At 45.1% G+C, this 18750-nt stretch overlaps 1 protein-coding gene across 9 annotated transcripts in view; it reads right to left on the bottom strand.

The window, feature by feature from the left end:
• The window catches only part of rbm19 (RNA binding motif protein 19), a 276899-nt gene that overhangs the window by 66492 nt on the left and 191657 nt on the right, over window positions 1–18750 (bottom strand). For 4 of the 9 annotated variants that reach the window (XM_041202784.1, XM_041202781.1, XM_041202775.1 and 1 more), the window contains one exon: window positions 10685–11299. The exons of 3 other annotated variants lie outside the window; for them this stretch is intronic. The gene's annotated coding sequence lies outside the window, so the exon portion shown is untranslated. Of the gene's footprint in view, window positions 1–10684; window positions 11373–18750 lie in introns of those variants that run through there. 2 more of the 9 variants (XM_041202776.1, XM_041202777.1) reach the window with 2 other exon arrangements.

An 18750-nucleotide genomic window follows, 5' to 3' on the forward strand; every position in this document is an offset into this window, starting at 1 on the left:
AATTCTCACATCTCTTTTTTAATTGCCTCACTTTTGTAGGTGTATTTTCACCATTCTTTTTAAATATGCAGAGAATCATTTGTCATGAATGAATAATTACTCTGCATTATCTATGAAAATGTCCAAGTATGAGCAAGGGCCAGTGAATAATGAACAGTTATTTTTTCAAGTGCATCAGTGAGTTAAGTATATATGGAGGATCCTACAGCTTTGAATCCAGCAATTTCTTAGTGAAGGTGCAAACAGACTTGGTGTTCACAAGCATCTGTACAATCCACCATTAATAAGTATAAGAAAACTGCTTTAAAAGCCTATTCAATTCACATTTCTAAATTTCTAATGCTATGTTTATGGAAAATGAGAAAATTGCTCTCAATACAGTTGCAATATATTAGATGAATTTTTAAAAAAAAATCTTCGTTCAAGTCTAAAAGATAATAAAACAGAGGTGTTGCATATTGAGCAACATCACCTACAGTTAATATATCTAATTTTACATATGCTCCACATTCTAAGAAACATTACCTACCTAACGAATTCAAAGGCCAAGTTAACTCAGTTTCTTTTGCAACAACTTTGTTTAGCTATCACAGAAGTTTTCTGCTGGAGTTCTTTCAGTGACCTTGAGTGGGATTTTCTGGTCCTGCCCGCCACCAGGATTGTCCAGTTCTGCCAAAAGTCAATGGACTATTGTCTGGCCCGCCGCATTCTCTACAGCAGGTCCTGTTACAGCGGGGCCTGAAAATACCAGTCCTTGTTTCTCTCCGCAGCTTTATACAGGAAAATGTGAGCGAGAATGTCTGTCAATAGTCACATCAATTTAATTGCTAAAAATAATTTAATTTTCATTGCTTTAAAGCCAATTTTAAAATTTCTTAGAAGTAATTAATCAAAGTTAAACTTATGATGTATGTTTTCTCCCAGCACTTAAATTTAATTTGTGTTCACACTAATAAAGCAGTTTCAAAAAGCAGTCTTCTATGAATTTAAACCTGCAGCATTATGCAGGGTAGTGGGGTAGTGGATAAGGGGTACTAAATATTGCCCCTTAACTATGGAATATTACACAGAAAAGCTCATGGGATATTAACATGTTCTCATGTCTACTCCAAAAGATAATAAATACCATACTGCTAGACCTTTAACATGCAGAATAAAATGAATATTCTCAAGTAAGGCATCATACAGAAGCAGAAAGAAAACAGCAAGATGCTTACACCACAAATATTTAGAAATCAATAAAAATAGAAAAATATTATAATATGTAGTTACATGATCTAGTACAATTATTTGCTTACAACATAAACATTTAGAAGTGGAGTTTCCTGGGAAAGTCTAGAAACTCCCTCAGATATGCTCCCATCCTTGACATTGGGAGGGAATACAGATGGAAGCTGTTTCTGTTTATAAAGGCTTTCTCAATCTTTTGACACTTGTTCTTAAGAATGTGTTTTCTCAAAACTGATCAGTTGTGAATATACTTGAACAGATGCGGATAAAAACTGCTTAATGAAACAGCATCATTTCTACTACTACAGACCAATTAACTGGTTTCAGCTGTCAACAAATTCAACTTGCATGTACATGGTACCCTTCATGTTGAAGGAAGTTCAAATCTTTTTGTAGAGGTGGATGTTAAGCAGGAAATAAACTGACTGGAAAGGAAGCCCTAGGGCACAACACTGTGGATCGTGCACAGGAGGTGAAATTGTATGAAGATTACCATTTTGCAATGCACAGGAGAGAAACTGACTGAAGGCTACTGTGGAAATGGATGGTGAAGAACAGAAGATGCAGGACAATACAATGGTCAGTCCTGAAAGCAGCAGAGTTCATGACTAGAAACAGTGAGCTACAATTGTACAAGATGTTAATGGTGACTTTGTCCAGGGTGGTCTCATTATTGGCCAAAAAACAGGTTTGTTTGCTGAAAACATGTCCTAAATCAACCCCTCTTAGTCCAGAATTTTACCATGGAAATAATGCTTGCTTTAGAGGGCAATGATAGCATTAAGTTTTCAAGCATTTTGCATAAGCTCCTTAAAATCTTTGAGCATTTCATCAAATTGCTTTGTGCCTGCAAAGATTTACTGATTGTGATTTCCTAATGCGCTCCTACAATCACCTGGCATGCTTCAAAGTCAGCAATGACCTTACACCTCACCCAAATTTGCTATGGACAAATGCAGCTAGAGAAATGAGAAATGTCTGCTAGATCATAAACTGAGCAGACTAACTACAAAACAAAAACGCAAAATCACTACAGGTTTCTTCTAAAACATGCTGTTAATAGTTGCTTTAGATAGTTTAAATATTTCTGTGGAACCAAGTCACTCAATTTCCCTGAAATACATTTCAATCCATCTATTACTTGATCATTTCATAAATCTTACTGAGAAGAAATAGCTTTTCTTTTGCAACCACTATTAATAAATGTTAGAACTGCTTTAGTTAATGGTCATGAGCTTTGTTAAAGCAAGTTCATGGATTAATAAACTATTTATGTGTGTGACAGATTACAAAACAATTAAATAACCAGTGACCTGAGTCTAAATAACAAAAAGGTCATATATAGTACATTTATTAATTGGAAAGATTTTGCAACATGTGAAGGAGTTAGTTTGACTTTTGATGACTTATGTACACAAATTCTCATTCAAACAGACAGTTTCTACTTCATTTTCTTATATAATTGCACATCATGATGCTGACTCATTCTGGTGTAAAGTTTCATAGGCAACCTTCTTTCTTTGTAACCTCACCATCATTTCATGTGCCAAACTAGATGACTTAGTTTCCGTCTGGGTGAAGGTTTGTTGGACTCTCTATGTACCTCCACCATACAGGCAGTTTATCAGCATTTGTAATCACGTTCAGCTAAAACTGCCCAGTAAGTAATCCATCTTGACCTCATCCTGAGGTTCCTACCATCACCAGATGCCAGTCTTCAGCCAATTTGATTCGCTCTAGCTGAGCTCACTGGATATAGCAAAGACTATGGGTTCTGAATGTATTCTTGGCTGTAGCGTTCAATATTTTTATTCGAGAACTAGCTGCATCCCTAACCCAGTTGTTCCAGTAGAGCTACAACACTGGCTTCTACATGACAAAGTTGAAGCATGCTCAGTATACAAAAAAACAAAATTCAATGCCCCATCAGTTTACTCTCAACCACTGGCAAAGTGATGGAGGGAGTCATTGAAAGTGCTATCAAGCAGCACTTACCAATAAACTGCACCCCAGTGTTCAATTTAGGCTCTGCCAGGACCACTTGCCTCCAGACTGCTTCTCTCCAGGCTGTAGTACAGCCTTGATCCAAACATGGACAGATGATCTGAATGCCTGAGGTGAGGCATAAATGATTGCCCTTGATATCGACAGCATCGGTCAGCTGTGGCTCAGTTGGCAGTATTCTTGCCTCTGAGTTAGCAAGTGGATTTAAATCCAGGATGTGCATAAAAATCAAGGCTGACACTCCAGTCCAGTGCTGAGGCAATGCTGCACTCAGGGGTCTCAACTTTCGGATGAGACGTAAGACTGAGGCCACATCTTCCCTCTCAAGTGGACTTAAAAGATCCCTTGACACTATTTTGAAGAAGAGCAGGAGAATTATCCTCGGTGTCCTGGCCAATATTATTGTTCAATCAACATCACAATAACAGATTATTTGATCATTATTACAGTGCTGTTTTTGGAGCTTGCTGTGTAAAATTGGGTACCACATTTTCTACTTTACAACAATGACTACAATGTCCTTCAATGGCCATTAAGTACTTTGGAATGTTCTCAGGTCATGAATGGCATTATATAAGTATAAGTTATTTTTTTTCCATTGTGGTATCAAAGAGCCCTAGCAATACAGAAATTAATGGGAATAAGTGGTGGCGGGGGAGAACTCTCCACTGGCTGTAGTCACACTGAGGGCAAAGGAAAATGGATTTGATATAAAAATAGAAAACAAATGCTCAGAATGTCAAGTAGTATCTATGAACAAAGAAACCAAGCAACTGGTTGGAATTTAACATCAGTGGTGCAGGTCCCACTAGTGGAGCTGGAAGTGGACAGCATTGCTGTTTGGGGTGGATGCGGCTAACTGACTGAAATTATGCAGTGGCTGGTCAATCAAAAAGTTAGTGGTGCTGGGCCCGACGAATCAAGTGTCAAGAGCTGCCAGGAAGGCATTGATCCCGGAGATGGTGTTGCGACCACAGATATTGGTGCTATTTCTAAACAGCAGCCAGACCTGCCTGCAGTGCCTCAAAGCTTCTCGCACTGTCATGCCAGCCCCTGCGAGGACCCACTTCCTTGCAGTGATCAGCGGCTTTCATCACCCAGAACAATAACTTTCATCTCCTATGTCTATAGCACACAGTCAACGGAGCACAGTAGGAGGTAAACAGGGGAATGTTGCAGGGGAGACAAAGGATGGCCCCTAGGTTTAGCAATGCCTCCCTGCAGGTGCTCCTCCAGGCTGCATGGGAATAGCAGGACATACTGTTCTTATGGATGGCAAGTGCCTCTCCAGTCTATCAAGGAAGCCTGGATGGAGATTGCAATTGAGGTTAGCAGCTGTGGGATCCAGCACATACCTGGGTCCAGTGTTGAAAGAAGGCCAGTAATCTCCCCCACACTGCCAAGATGAGTGTGAATGAATGCTGAGTGCACAATGACTTTCACATGAATCACACGCAATGAGTCTCAACATGGGGAGAGATCAGTCAGGCGGGTGAAAGATTCATGTGCTGCAGTAGCTGCCTCATGAGGTTGGCAGGTGGCTCTGTGCCAGCGTCCTCCAAGTCCCATGAAGAGTTGACATGTGTACGAGACATCCAGAAGCCTCGATTATGTGCCGAAGGAATGCCAGCTGATTGGGGGCCAGTTGCTCAATGTGTGGCGACTTACTTTCCTCTTCTGCTTGCTTGAGAAAAGGGCCCACAACACCAGGGAAAGAGTGAAGACAGGTTGTGGTATGTTAAACATCTGAATTCTGACACCCGCTGTCAGACTGGCTAGAAAGCAGGAAAATCATGCTAGAGCGGATGGTGAGACTGGAGTGCAGCATGAGGAGAGTAAGGGGCTCTCTCGAGCTTGATGTCCACCACTGGTTTTAGTTATGTGAGCGCATGGCTTCGTCCATGGAGAGCATGGTGAGTCAGATCCAGCAGGCCATTCAGCGGTGCTGGATATGCGTGAAGACCTGCAAACCATTGCTTTAACCATGAGCTCTATGTGGCAGTGGCTAGGCGAGAGGGGGACGAGGTGCCTGGGCACCATTTCAGGTGTCCCACCACCTCCAGCAGAGAGAAAGATGCCACTATGTACTGAGACGGAGGAGGAGCTGCAGCCTGTTGCATCTGAGGATTACTCTCAAGGCGGCCAGAGGGTGGATAGCTCCTCAGTGCCTCTGCCAGTGACCTGATTGCCCCAACAGGCATGGCCACAAAATAGGCAACAGAACCTGTGCAGCAGCCCCTCAGCAAGCCAGGGCCCTTCAGGCATCATGCGCCCAGAGGTCATCTCAAGTTACAGGGCATTGCGATCAGCAGCCTATCTCCACCTCAGCAAATGTAGGAAGCATATCAGAGCACTGGGAAGCATAATAGAAAGAGCATCTTGCCGCACTTGGATTGCACGGGTGAGTGGCTAAACTTTACATGTAAGTGACTGGTCTTTGTGTATCATTAAATTTCATTGGTGTATTTACTCCTGCATCCTTTATTCATTGCAAGTGAGAGGACAACGGCCAATGTGAACCCTTGCACCCTCATCTGCCCATAAGGTGGAAAGCACATTCTGGCCCTCTTCGTGACATGTAGAGGTGGCTTCAGCTGGTGGTCTTATGTGGCAAGCAGCTCAAGGACCTCATGCCTGCTGGAAGGTTGTCACAAGTCTCCTTCATGTGTCCCTCCAAAGCTCTTGCGTCTGACGCAGGCCCCTCAACCTGCTGTCCTGCCTGCTCTGCCTCCTCCTCTTCAAAAGAGGAGTAAGTCTCCTCCAAGTCGCCTGGCTACATGGCCTGCCCACCCTCTGCTGCGCTTGGTTGTGTAAAGCGCAGTAGATGACTATGATCCTGGAGGCCATTGTTGGGTCATATTGCAGTGCTCCACTGAAAGGGTCTATATGGAATTGCATCTTCAGGAGGCCAAGTGCTCGATTGTGGCCCAGGTCAACCTGTGGCAAACACTGTATCGCTACTCAGCTGCAGAGTGATGGTTCCTCAATGGCGTGGTCAGTTTTGTCTTGAGGGGGTACCCTTTGTCACTGAGGATTCATCCTGAAGGTATCTGTTGGACTGGAACAACTGTGGTGCTTGGGAATGCCAAATCACATAGGCATTGTGAGTGCTCCCTAGGAACCAGGGTGCACTTTTGGTTGTTGCATACCACTTGGATGTCGATTGGTTAGAATCCATTCCTGTTTATGATGACAACAGGTTGGCCCGCGGACCTCTGACTACCACTTGGATGCAACTGAGTACACTCTGCACCTGTGGAAAGCCTGAAATGAAATGGCCCCAAAGCCAGGTAGAGAGGAGTATTGGTTGCACAAAAACGCTCCAGCCCTCTGAGACAAGGCATTGGTGACCTCCTTAAATGCTGCGATGTACGTCTGCCTGGGATATCCCACACATGACCCCAGTGATTCCCTCAACAGAGCCGAATGCATAGGAATTAAAAGCGGTGGTGATTTGCAGTGTCACTGGCATCAATCTCATCTATTATAAGTTGATCTGCAGCATCAGCTTGGATGGTGACAGATTCCCTTAAGAGCTAGTCTTCTCTGGCACTGGCGCTCTGACATCTGAAGATAGTTCATGCAACTCCTTAATACCCTGGAACGTGGCATGACCCGTCTTTGGTGTTGCGCCTGCTGCCACTTCCCCATTGTATGCTGCTGTGGCCTGTTCAGCTGCAGGCTGAACCCCTGTGCTGGCACTGGTGCCATTGGTGCCTGGTCTGTCTGTGACACCATTCCTCCACTCAGGGATCCAGGAGGTCTGGATGGATGAGTCCCATGTCTCGTTCACTCCCACTTTGCTGGCTGTTGTCCTTGAAGGAATGTCCTATACAGTGGGTCTTGGGCCTTGACAATACATCTGCTGCCGGTAGCTTTCCCCCTCTGAGCTGCCCCTCAGCCTTGTAGCTCTGCCCCTCAGTTTTGAGAGTTTTCTGGCTTCCTCTCCATTTCAAAGGCATGCAAATGCGACATGAGTACGTCTATAACAATAGCAATTGCCTTCCCTCCGCTTCCATGCAGCATTGCCATCTCCCACCGTCAGCAGGAATCTGAAACAGCACTTCCCATGTACTTCTATGCCCCCTGCCACCTCACTCCCTGCTGCATTGGGCTCCATTAAATGCTGCCCAATGTTTCTAGATAATGGCCTTTCATGAGAAATGGAAAATATTAGAGATATAACAGGTTTTAATCAAGTCTTTTGCATTCTTCTGACTCATGAGACAATGTTTTGCAACTTGATGGTCAACTCCGTGTTAAACATCACCTGGTGTGTCTCAGGAGCACTCTGGCATGACAATCTCTGCCGTATTTGCAAGCCTCACAAAGACAGTGGACCGAGAAGGTGTAGGGTTTGCTGGTCGCTGTTTTGGCCACCTGAGCTTTCCGTTTCACCTTGCCTCTTTCAATGTCCCTTCAGTCAGCCTCCAAAGGTCGCAGCCATTGGCAAACTGTCTACCAATGTGTGTGTCATATCCGCCAACTTCATATCTTTCCGGCAGGGGTCTTTGTGGCGGAGGTATGGACATCCAGCAGATTGTGACCCTGTGACCAGTTCACTTTACAGAAGGTTTTTGGGTATCTGGCTGTCATCCATCTGACAAATGCAGCCGTGCCAACACAGACATTGTTGGCTTAAGTTTATGCTGATGGAATTAGCATGATCCAGGTCTCATCATACGTGCCCTTAACATTCCCTGTGTCAATAGAAATTCTGGAAGAGTTGTAACCAATGGTTTTTGGTGCAGTGCCTAGCAGTCTGTTGGACTTTACTTCGAGCAGTTCTTTGTGCATTCATTCTTCTCGTTCAGGTCTCTCTTGTAATTGATGAGAGCAGATCGTTTGGCTTCAATGACAAGTTCCATTACAGTGATGTTAGCCTCAAACCAGCCAGCATTTTCCACTCATTGTTCCCAATTCGCTGAGAGTATGGCATTGTAAAAGGTGTTACGAGGTATATTCCACTTTGCTATTGCACTGTGGGAATGCAGGAGAGTACCTGTTCCATCAAGTCAAGGAACCATCTGGGTAGGCAGTACGACTGACATTGATATGAAGCCTGCCTTTCTGCTTTAAATGAAAAAGCTTCAAGGGTTGAATTCCAACCCTGGTGCACACCATGGAGTGACCTGTATTGCACTCAGAGCTGTGGTAGCTGAGTAAGTTGAGAATGTTGTTCAGAGAGTCACATCTCATGATGATCAGACCCGTGGTGCCGATGCCCTGATCTTGGATGTCTCCAGAACACCTTGTGGCACGGTTTGTTCTAAAATAAAGTATTAGCTACATAAAACTTGGGGTAGCAGAAAATCTCAAATAGTCTCTGCCCATTTTCATTTAGCTTTCCATGCCATGTAGTATGAGGCACAAGGGCCATGCCTCATGATATGTGTCCACTATTGCACTGAAATCCCCCAGAAGGTAAACATGTTCTGTCTTAGGGATTCTGCTGATAGCAGTGTCAAGCTACTCGTAGAACTCGTCTTTCGTCCCTCTGGTGGAGCAGTGCCAGATCATAGATACTGGTAGAGGCAGGGAAAGGATGAAGGTGAAGGATCTGCGATTGAGTGGAAGGCAGGAGAGATTAAATGACAAAAGGGATGATGGTGCAAGGCAAAAGGGTGGTGGGGTGGTAATGGATTAAGCAAACAAAAATGCCTAGAGAGGTAAATGTGAAAAGCAGAATAATCACCAACAGCTGCCATCTGACTTGCGGTTGTTGGAGACCAATCATCTCAGCCCCAGTACGTCGCTGCAGGAGTTCCTCAGGGCAGTGTCCTAGACCCAATCATCTTTAGCTGCTTCATCAATAGGTTTCCTTCCAACATGTCAGAAATGGGGGACATTTGCTGATGACTGCAGAGTGTTCAGTTCCATTTGCAATGCCTCAGATGATGAAACAGTCCGTAACTACATGCAGCAAGACATGGACGAAATTCAGACTTTGACTGATGAGCACAATTTAACGTTCACACCACACAAGTGTCAGGCAACAATGATGCCCTATAAGAGAGAGTCTAAATGCTTTCCCTTGATATTCAACTGCATTATCACTGCCAGGTCCCTGACCATCAATAGCCTGGGGGGTATCAATGACCGGAAACTTAACTGGACCAACCATATAAATACTGTGAATACAAGAACAGGCCAGGGGCTGGAAATTCTGCAGTAAATAAATTACTTCTTGACTCTCCGAAGCCTTTTCTACCACTTACACAGTACAAGTCAGAAGTATGATGGAATGTTCTTCACTTGCCTGGATGAGTGCCACTTCAACAGCATTGAAGTTTGACACCATTCAGGACAAAATATCCTGTTTGATCGGCCCATCCACAACTTTTCAAAATTCACTCTCTCCACCATCGGTGCTCCATGGTTGTAGAATGTAGCATCTACAAGATGCATTGCAGCAACTTGCCAAGATTTTTTCAACAGCACCTCCCAAATCTGCAATCTCTATTGGGTGGAAGGACAAGGACAGCAGGCACCACCATCTGCAAGTTTCCCTCCATGCCAAAAGGGACCATTTCAATATTTAGAAAAAAAGAGCCTGCCTGAGCCACTGGAAACCTTTCTGAAAGTATGAAGACAGAAGTGAGAAACAGGTGACCACAACTGGACCCACTTCCTCCAAAATGGCATAAGAACAATCTTGCAGCCTTCTCCCACAATTACTGCCATCTCTCTCTTGCCAGTACCTTGGGCCAGTGGTACTTCATAGGGCAGCCAGGAAAATTGGTCAGTTTCCTTAGCCTTAACTCTATATCATCATTTAAACGCAACAAGGTATGTGAAAGTCAGGAAAATTACTGGTGACATCCTCAAAGGTGGGAATCCAGTGACATGTCTCTCTGCCCATTCTCATTATGCCTCTGCTACTGAACTGCTAAGTTTCAACTGGTTGCAATGACTGGCTTCAAGCAATTCTAACCTCTCCTTTTATGTTAGGTAGGGCTCTTGTCACTGCAGTTTTTTTTTCTTTTGCCTCCTCATCCTCTCCATTCACCTCAGTTTTGCTAGTGCTCCTTGGTGCCACACTCAATGAGCTATACTTTCATGTCAAGGGGAACTACTCTCATCCTTCCTTTGGCATTCAGCTCTCTATCCAGGTTTGTATTAAGGCTGTGAAGGAGTCAGGAATCGAGAGGTTTTGGCAAAATGGAAACTGTGTAATATAGGCAAAGGATTACTAAACAAGTTTCACTTTCTGGCGATATCACTAATGATGTCTTCCATCATTTTAGTGAACAGTGAAGAATAGAGCAGTTCATTATCTATTCTGAACAGAAAAACATTGCAGGAATATGAGAAAAAGGTGGGAGAATGGGACTCTTGCAGTGTGCCAGCATGGACATGATAGAGACCAAATGGCCTCCTGTATTACAGTGTTACGATCCCAAACTGACCGATAACTTCACAACCAAACAGAAATAACCAAAGAACAAGGTTTCACATTTTTTCAGATTTTTTACTGTAACAAACTAAATCAACACAGATCAAACATTACTTAACAGGCAACTAATACAAACTAAGGAAAAGGGTACTTCTGCAATAAACGATGCAATTGGGATAAGTCTTACAACACCTTTCTGCACTTCTAGCACGTGTAGCATTACACGGACAGGTCCAAAGTTATTCATAGCTCTCCAGCAGGTTAACTTCTCCCCGCTGTGCTAGGTTAAAACTTCAGGTGTCCTTCGAAAGTTGTTCCACTCAGCCCGAGTTTTCCAGATTTGATTTTTTTACCAGCAAGGCCCACCTAGGCAACTCCTTGTTCCTTAAATCTCCCAAAGTCCCATTGGTTCTGTCCCCTTCCTTGTGAACAGAAAACAAATTCTTGCAAGCATCTTGCATGTTCAACACAAAACAATCCTTTTCTGCCCTTCACAGCGGTAGCGGATTTGCTTCTCCACAAGGCAGTACTTGCTATTTCTCTTTCCATGTCTCTCAAGTTGCAGTTCCTTTACTGTGAGTCAATGTGGAAAGGTCTGGAAACTGTCACATGATAGTTCAATAGGTTTCTATTCGAGTTCCTCTCTCACGGCCACCAAATCACATGGACCTATCTTTGAGCAGAGATGTTTAGTATGACCTTATACTAAAAGAGAATCCCCCTTTTCAGAACATTGTTTCACCTTAAGTTAAAGGAGACATTTTAAAACATAACCATCATGTAAAGCTCAGCATTGTAACAATAGCCTTTCTATGATTAATTTGATTAATGCTTGTCACCTGACCTTTTACGGAAGAGGCCAAATGATCAGTAATTAGCCGAATTATGTTTAGACTTTTATGGATTGAACAAATTTGGGCAATCTTCCACAATGTCAGGTCATACATGTACTGGAACTGCTTGGCAAAGGAAGAAACTAGCATTGGTGCATAGGCTTTTAGTGATATAGTTGGAATGCGGTCAGGGCACATAGCGTTTGCTGTTTCCAGTGCACTCAGCCATTGCATAGTGTTATGTGGAGTGAATCAAATTGACTCAACATAGTTAGCATTTCATGGTTGGAGCCTCAGGATGACAATGAGTAAGATCATCCAGCTGGGACTTTTGTTGAAGACACCTGCAAACATGAGCTCATCTTTTGCACTTATGTTCTGAGCTCCAGTACCACCTTTAATGTAATAAAACACCCAAAGGCACTTAACAAGAGCATTATAAAACAAAATATGACACGCAGTCACATTAGGAGATATTAGGCCAAATACCAAAAGCATTTTTAAAAATTCATTTACAGGATGTGGGCTTCACTGGCTGGGCCAGCATTTATTGCTCATCCCTAGTTGCCCTTGAGAAGGTGGTGGCGAGGTGCCTTCTTGAACCACTGTAGTCCATATGGTGTAGGTACACCCACAGTGCCGTTAGGAAGGAAGTTCCAGGATTTTGACCCAGCAACAGTAAAGGAACAGCAATATATTTCCAAATCAGAATGGTGAGTGGCTTGGAAGGGAACTTCCAGGTGGTGGTGTTCCCATCTATCTGCTGCCCTTGTCCTACTAGATGGTAGTGGTCATGGCTTTGGAAGGAGCTGTTGAAGGAGCCTTGGTGAATTCCTGCATTGCATCTTGTAGATGGTACACACTGTTGCTACTGTCCGTCGATGGTGGAGGGAGTGAATATTTGAGGGTGTGGTACCAATCAAGCGGGCTGCTTTGTCCTGGACGGTGTCAAGAGGTGACGAGCGGTGTCAAGATGGTGAGCATACAGACAGGTTTAAGGAGCGTCTTAAAGGAGAGAAGTGGAAGGTGTAGGGAGGGTATCCCAGAGCTCAGGGCCAAGGCAACTGGAATCAGGGCTGCCCAAAAGGCCAGAATTAGAGCCTCAGAGGATTGTGGGCTGGAAGAGATTACAGAGATGGGGGCAAGGCCATGGAGGAATTTGAAAACAAGGATGAGAAATTTAAATTGAAGATGTTGCTTGTCTGGGAGTCAATGAAGGTCAGCGAGCACAGGACTGATGCTAAAATGGGGCTTGGTGTGAGTTAAAACATGCGCAGCAGAGTTTTGGATGACCTCAAGTTTACAGAAGTTGAACATGGAAGACCAGTCAAGTGTGCGTTGGAATAGTCAAGTCTAGAGGTAATAAAGGCATGAATGAGCATTTCAGCAGAAGATGAGCTAAGGCAGGGGTGAAATTGGGTGATCCAAAGAGGTGGAAATAGGTGGTCTCAGTGATTTAAATAAATGTACTCTGAAAAATTTAGCTGCATGCTCCAATTTGCAGTTCCATCATGAACACCTGAGAGGTATGCACACAATACAAGTAAGTTAAACAATTTCACAAAGCAATGCACTATGCTCTGGATAGTGACAAAGTATGGTCTTAGAAGACAATTGTATCAAAAAATGGCACGAGACGAACATGGTATGCTGAATTACTTCAAGACAATGGGGCCAATGTGTATGAAATGTACATGAGTGTTCATATATATAAGTTTATATAAAACATGCACATACACGTATATATTTAAAGAGAAAGTGAGAACATGAACTTGTGAGAACATGAACTTGCAAGCACAAGCAAGGTAAACTGATCATTGCATTTACAATAATTTTGGGCGGATAGAGGGCATATATTATGCAAATAGAAATCCTCAATAAATTCTGACTACAGGCAAGCATCATATTTTCATTCAAATTATTTTTCTTTAGTTAAACAGAATTCAATGTATGAAATCCTGATGTTATATTACAGACCAGTAAGATGGTCACTATGTAATATGTAAATATGTAATATTTAATCACTAATAATGTAATATGTAAATCACTAGAAAAAAAAATCAAGCATATGTTTTCCAGAGGTAAATCCAGCTGAAAAAATCATTACATAACTGTACATTGGCAGGCACATTAAAGTGTTTAAAAATACATGAAGCCTAAAATTGGAGGAGCATGAAACAAGTATCTCAACCATAATCTTGCCGGGTCACTGCTGTTCAACACAATGCCAGACACCTTTAAATTACCTGCACCTGTGGATTGCAAATGCACTCCAGAGTTTGTCTTCAGAAAAAATATAAAAACAAAACAGCAAGAAATATGTACAAAATAGGTTGTAGCGAGTGATTTATATCTATGCTTTGATCATATTGTGCTTAACTGGATACGCGTTTAATGCTGTTTTCATCATATGTATTTTCTAGAAACGAAATAATTGCTTAATTGTTTAACAAGCAACGCTTCTATGATAACAAAATTCACACTTCGGTGAGAAAATAAAGCCAATTTTTAAAGTCAGATATGTGTAAACTCTTTTGTTCAGTCCACAGTGAGTATGTTGTATTACATTCAACACTGGGTGTATGCCATATACTTGCCCGGGCCAATTACATTACTAGAATTTTACTGTATATTCTTCTGGAATCTAGTTATTCTCATTAGTATCATATTTATTCAATTTCCTTTAGTTATAGATATTCTTGAAACTGAATCTGCTTCCTTTTTTTTTCAAAAACAAATTGCAAGGTATCTGAAGGTTTATTTCAACTATCTAGATTTTCGTGTCAAAATAATGACGAATTGATGGCGCTAGTCATTACTTCCTCCAGACAGTTCTGGAACTTCGGGTGAGGACTAGATGCATGGTTAGAAGTGAAGAAAAAGTTGCTGTCCAAGGTGTGTTGCTTAGTTGCTAGCTTCGCAAAAGTGCTATTGCACAGTCTGGTTCAACATTGTGCAAAGTAGTCATTTTGATGCAATATTTACAAATTAAACTCACCTCAGAAAGTTAAGTCTTGCCAATATCAGTCTAAGCACTCTTTTAACACTATGACAATTGTTAATCAGTGTCAGAAGGCCTCTCTGCCATTGAAAATTAACTAGGACAATTGAGGAGTCTCATTCATACAGGTTCTAATTCTTGTTGGAGATCTTTTAAATTTCAAATTAAAATCTAAAACATTTTCATGTTTACTTTTTCTTTGCAGGTTTTTTTGTCTCCTTCCATTTTCTGTGCCCAGTTTGACACTGATTTTACTTGCTCTAATTTACACTTCCTTTTCAGTACCTGCACTTTAATTTTGCAATCTTTCAACCTAATAAATTGTTTGTCCTGTTCAATCAGGTCCCAGGACAATGGTCGGAATTTTCCGTCCCTGTTGGCGTTGGGTATCATGGCGGGCGATATGGCAAGAAAGGCAAAAATCGATTTCACACCGATGTTAAAGCACAGTGGAATCATCCGATCTTGTATACCATGGTGGAATGCCAAGACTGCTGGAGGCCGGCGTGAACTTGATTTGCATTCCATTAAAGGGATGCAAATCAGGTTCCCACTAATGGGATGCAAATAAGGCCCGAGTGGAATCACCCCATCACGCCAGATTTACTGTTAGCCGACGGGAAGAGACGCCGGCCCAGAATACGTCTGGACAAGTATGACATGCAGAAGTCGCAGATATCTGAGGAGAAGATGCTGAACCCTTACAGCTACTGGACCCTGGAGGAACATGTGCATCGTATGCTGGGCTGATTCTCACAGACATGGCACTTTACGAAGCAGCTCACGGAAGGTGGGAGGGCTCATCTGATGTCTGGAGTTTGCTTCAGGGCATCATGGTTTTGTCCAAGGGCTGCTATGGATGATCAGTGTGGGGGGCAGTTGGGAGAGGAAGGTCTAGGTTTCACTGGGAGGTGAAGGTTGGCCAGGAGGTAGTGAGGTTGGGGGAGGGTAGTGGGTGGAGTGAAGGTGTCAGTGGTGGGGTGGGGGGGGGGGGGGGGCGGGTGAGGTTTGGAGGGGGTGGGTCAACAAAGTTGTCAGGGGTGGGGATTGAGGTTGGAGGAGGGAATGAAGGTGTCGGGGTGGGGGTGGGGGGGGGTAGTTGGAAAGGTCGGGGGTTGGGGGGGTGAGGTTGGGAAGGGGGAGGGTGTAACAGGAGAAAATGCAACAACTAGGGAAGTAGGTGTGAGGAAGACGTAAGGGAAGGAGTTCAGTGGGTAAGGAATTGGGGGAGGAGGAAGGAGTCAGGTGTGGGGGGAAGGAAGGGTTCAGGGGTGGGGGTGGAGAAAGGAGTGAGGGTGGAAGAGGAAGTAAGATACGGAGGTGGGGGGGGGGGGGGGGGGGGGGGGGTGGGTGGGGGGAGGAGAGAGAGAATGTCCAAGTGAAGGGCCCGTGGAGTCAATGACTACCTCCTGGGGGGTGGTGGAGATGGATGTGGGAGGTGGGAATAGCAAGTGTGAGAACGGGCAGAGTGAGCCGGAAGGGTGGGAGGCTGAGGGTGTGATGGTAGCAGTACAAAGGACAGTGAAGGTGGTTAGTGGGAACTCGGAGGACACAGACTCTGGGGGTGGGCAGGGGGAGGTCAAGGAGGTCAATGTGGATGGGGGTGGGATTCTCAGGAAGGTAGGGAATGTGCACATTCACCTGGATATCCTGAAAACAAAAGGGTTCTGGTTGGTAGGTGAAGGTAGAGGTGGGAGGTGATGCCGGAGGGTCAACAGGGATGGGGGAAAAGGACATGGGTGACTGAGGAGGGGAAAGGACAGGGGAGCTGAGAAGAAATGTTACTGAGACTATATTTCTCAAATCGAAAGTGAGTGAAGCCTCGTGTTGGATGGGCACAGGTGCTGCATGGGAGTGTAATCAATGGGTAGGCGGAGATGCAGGACAGTTCAGATGGACAACTGAAAGAAAACACCAAGCAGGCAACACTGAAAATGCTCAGGACATTGAGATGAGTGTGGAGGAAAGTTCCACGTGTACTGGAGAATGCTTGCAAGAGGGCCTGAAAAGCCCTGCCACACACACACACTTCTCCCTCCAGGATCACTTGTGGTCCGGCTGCATGCAGCTGAACTGCGAGTGGTGGAGGTGGGGGGAGGACTCGCAAAACCTGCAAATGAAGCTGGAAGACACCATTGCACATTATTCAGTGAAAATGACTACACTTTCAGATTATAAAATGACAAAACGTGTTCAAGAAATTCTTAACTTTTCTAAGTCTACCATTTCTTCTAGGTGCTACACTGACATTCGCAGGAGGGGTGAAAGCAACCTGTGCAATGGTTGGTCCTGTTGCCTCTGATGACTTCGGCATGCATCCATTGGAGAGTCAAGGGCTCCGTTTTGCTTTGGCTGCCTTCCTGTGGGCCAGCTGCTCCCTCCGCAGTGACAGAGGACAAACTTGAGGGGATCACAGTTAAAGGGGACTCGGACGGAGAAGACAGTCTCCGAGATTCCTGAGAGGATGACCCAGGGGTGTCCAGTTGCAGCTCGTCCTCCCTCTGGGTGCCCGAGGGCCCCAGCCTGACTCCTCAAGGGGAAGCAGCAGCTGGGGGGACGTCGAGGTGCCCAGTTTCCCTTTCACTTTGCCACTGCAGGAACTCAACTCATGGCTACCGCAATGGAGCGCAGGTCTACTTGCATCTCTGTGTGCTGCTGGACCAGGCTTTCCATGGTGTCTGCCACCACTCCCATGGAAACTTCCATATGTGCATGTGGGCACCACTTCATCAGAGAGCAGCCAGACACACACTTTCGACTTGCATGCCACTCTAGTGGTCACCATACAGACACATGTCACAGAAGGAGGAAGCAGATTCAGCCGAGCTCCCTGGCACTGCTAGGGAACCGGCATTTGTGAGGTCCAAGTCGGATGACGAGCCTCTGGATTCAGCCTTCCAACTCATCGTGGAGAGTCAGCAGAAGGGTTTCCAATAGCTCTGCGTGATATTCCCCCACCTTCTGCTGACTCTCCACGATGAGTTGGAAGGCCGAATCCAGAGGCTCGTCATCCGACTTGGACCTCACAGATACCTGTTCCCTAGCAGTGCCAGGGAGCTCGGCTGAACCTGCCTCCTCCTTCTGTGACATGTGTCTGTATAGTGGCCACCAGATTGTGAACCTGAGCCCACTCTAGATCTAGGCCCCACCAAGGTGTGCATCTCTGCATTGGTGCAAGGTGTGGATAAGCGCTGTGATTGGTTCTTTCAGGCTGCTTATTTCCAGCTCTTCAATGGAGGTGGTGCCCTTTTGGCTGGAGGTGAGGACCTGGATGGAGCTGAGGGACTGGCTGGCTGAGAGTGTCGGCTGCTTGGCAGAGCTCCTTGTGAACCAAAGTAGAGATAATTAGTGCATGGCAGCAGAGTCAAAAGCAGGTGAGAAAGCACTCATAGTTGCCTTGAGAGAAGGATGATGTGGAGCAGGATCCTTACATTGGTGTTTGCTGCCGACCTCACCATCGCCACTGGCACAGTCCATGTCCTCACCAGTCAGCTCGATGGCACACTCCTCAAAGTGAGTGAGGGGTCTAATGTGGGCCACTCCAACCCCCCGCTCTGGGACCTCTTCCTGCTGTTGCGAGTTGACTTTTAATGCATGAAAACAAATGGAGAGTGTGAGAGCAGGACACATGGCACTGTGTGGAATGTTTGTGTGGTAAGTGGAGCCATGGACGGGTGAGGATGCGAAGTCAAGGATATGAGACTGATGGAGATGTGAGGGCGTGTGAGTTAGTAGTGTTGTCTCTTGAGGTGGGAGAGCCCTGTGGAAGTGTGGTGGATTTGAGGTGTGCGTTGGGAGTGATGAGGTGGTTGACTTACTCTGGCAGAACAGATGAGACCATTCATCCTCTTCCTGCAATGGATGGCTGACCTCCTCTGCGCTCCAGTGTTGCTGACTGCCACTGCCTCCCAGGCCAGATTGGTGACATTGGTGGACCACCAGCAGCCAGAGTAGGGGTAGAGGGCATCATGCAGACGTCCACTGAGTCCAGCAGGTGCCCCAGAGAGGCGTCATTAAATTTGGGGGCTGCCATCTTTTTTGCTTTCAGGGCCATCTTTCACCTGGAACAGTCCTGGTCTGAAGACATGGGGTAGGATTTTCCCCCCCCTCGGGGGTGAAGTTGAATGGCGGGCGCACATAGACGCCTCTCTGATCGGCACCCCCAATCGGGAGCGCAGTGCCTTTTTACGTGGGCAGGCCGATTAAGGCCCCCCCCAGCGCGACTTCCACACAGAAGCGCTGTGCGCTCCCTGTGCAGGCGGGGGGAATCCCAAAATCGAGAGTGT

Source organism: Carcharodon carcharias, chromosome 13 (assembly GCF_017639515.1).
Source record: "Carcharodon carcharias isolate sCarCar2 chromosome 13, sCarCar2.pri, whole genome shotgun sequence".
NCBI lineage: Eukaryota > Metazoa > Chordata > Chondrichthyes > Lamniformes > Lamnidae > Carcharodon > Carcharodon carcharias.